Source organism: Fonticula alba (assembly GCF_000388065.1).
Source record: "Fonticula alba strain ATCC 38817 unplaced genomic scaffold supercont2.2, whole genome shotgun sequence".
Classification (NCBI taxonomy): domain Eukaryota; order Rotosphaerida; family Fonticulaceae; genus Fonticula; species Fonticula alba.
Window position 1 is genome coordinate 3,626,979 of NW_009242972.1, and position 1,870 is coordinate 3,628,848.

At 59.3% G+C, this 1,870-nt stretch overlaps 1 protein-coding gene across 1 annotated transcript in view; it reads left to right on the top strand.

Annotated features, from left to right (window-relative positions):
- The first annotated feature begins 30 nt into the window (after positions 1-30).
- The window catches only part of H696_01746 (hypothetical protein), a 4,794-nt gene continuing 2,954 nt past the window's right edge, over positions 31-1,870 (top strand). The window contains exon 1 of the mRNA XM_009495656.1: positions 31-287. The gene's annotated coding sequence lies outside the window, so the exon portion shown is untranslated. The remainder of the gene's footprint in view (positions 288-1,870) is intronic.

Consider the following 1,870-nt stretch of genomic DNA (forward strand, 5'->3'; position numbering starts at 1 on the left):
CGATCAACCTCTTTCACTGCCCCCCCCCCCCCCCCCACCCACTCTCTATCCAGTCCACATCCCCTCGCACTCCCTTTGCTCCCCTCCTCCCTCCCCTCCTTCTCTGGCCAGTCACAGGCGTACGCACACGCGCACGCACGTCGGCCTGCTTCGCCCAGCTGGCGGTCCATTCCGACGCGTCCCGAAAAAAAAAAACAAAAACAAGCACGCCCCGATCCCTGGCCCCGTTAAACTTCCTCCCCCTGTGGCGTTCTCCCCCTTATACTCATCTCGCCCTACACGCATCCGTACGTCTTTGTCTTTCCCTCTCCTTCCGCCTCTCTCCCTCCCCCCATTTTTGCTCCTTTTCAAGCGGCCAGCCTGTTTCCGGGCCGCTCGCACTCCCCCTCCTCCTCTCCTCTGCCTCCTCCTCCTTCTCCTGCCCCGATTCGCGCGACATCAGGCGCGCGCGCGCACATGTGTCAGCATTGTCCCCTGCACTCGAATGGCCATCGAGCATGCTCTCCCGTGCTTATCGCTCGTACCATGGCCAGCTTCTGCTCGGACTCTCGAAGGATGTGCATGCTGTCTCATTCGACACTCTCCACACGCCCGGGAGGATTTGCAGATGCCCATGAGCGCAGGGACCTCGCGAGTAGGGGGAGGGGATGGAGGAGGATGGACAGTCAGGCGTATGAACCACGTGCCAGGGTGGACTCCGCCAGCCTCCTCCTACGACCTCCATCTTCCTCGCATGTCTCTCTCTCTCTCTTTCTCCCTCTCCCTTGTTCTCTCCTGGCCGTGGAAAAAAGAAAGGAACTATCAAAAAAAAATCGAAGAAAACCACGAATATCTGCCCAAAAAGATACACATTTACACGCCCTAGAACATGCGGAAGAAACCCCCCGTTCCAACTTACATGGCAAGGGTGCCTCTTTGGCCGGCCGGAGTTCCCTCTCCCTCTCGATGCTCTCTCCCTCTCCCCCCACCCCCTCTCTCTCTCTCTCCTGCTCCCTTCAAGTACCAGCATAGACAATATATCCACCAAGAACATGTGTCCACGCATGCTGCGAACAAGGGACCAGCAGCGCACCGCCGTTTCTCCCAGTGGTACAGGCGCGTGTCGTGATTGGTGCCTCCCTTGTTTAGGCAGACTCTTGCTCTGCGCATCGAGCGAAGTGATCTACCCCTCGGGTGGCTCTCATGCTATTTGGTGCTCCCGCCGCCGGGCTCCTGCTCCCTTTCCATGGCTTCCACCTGGCCCCTCCCGGGTGACTCACTCCTGTGCTTGCTTAAGCCTACTCCTGATGTCTCTACCGGCCTATGCCCCTGCCACCTCGGCCCGAGGGGGAAATGAGTGGAGCATGCTGGATCTCGGGGTGTGCTGTGCCCGCGCGGCGTTGCCGACATCCCAAGGAGCATGGTGACAGCCTGGACATGAGCCAGCCGGAGAGCGCTGAAGCGAGCTTGCGAAAGCTTAAGAGAGTCGAAGAGAGCAGAGAGAGAGAGAGAGAGAGCGAGAGAGAGAGAGAGAGAGAGAGAGAGAGAATTGAAGATAGCCGAGCAGGGAGAGAGCGCCCGCGCGCGAGAGAGAGAGAGAGAGAGAGAGAGAGAGAGAGAGAGAGAGAGAGAGAGAGAGCGCAGGCGAGAGACAGAGACAGAGACAGAGAGAAACACAGATACAAGCACAATTTGACGCCCGTACACAAGCCAAAGCCACCTTGTGTTGAATAATAGAGCCCCCCCCCCCCCCCCCCCCCCCCCAGCCCCTGCTTGGCAGCCCATACGCTGTTCCCCCTCCTCTCCTCCTCTCCTGCATATGTGAACTCCTCCAGCCACTGATTGGCAAAGCCCGTCACGGGCCATTGACCAAGAGCCCCACTAACCCCCC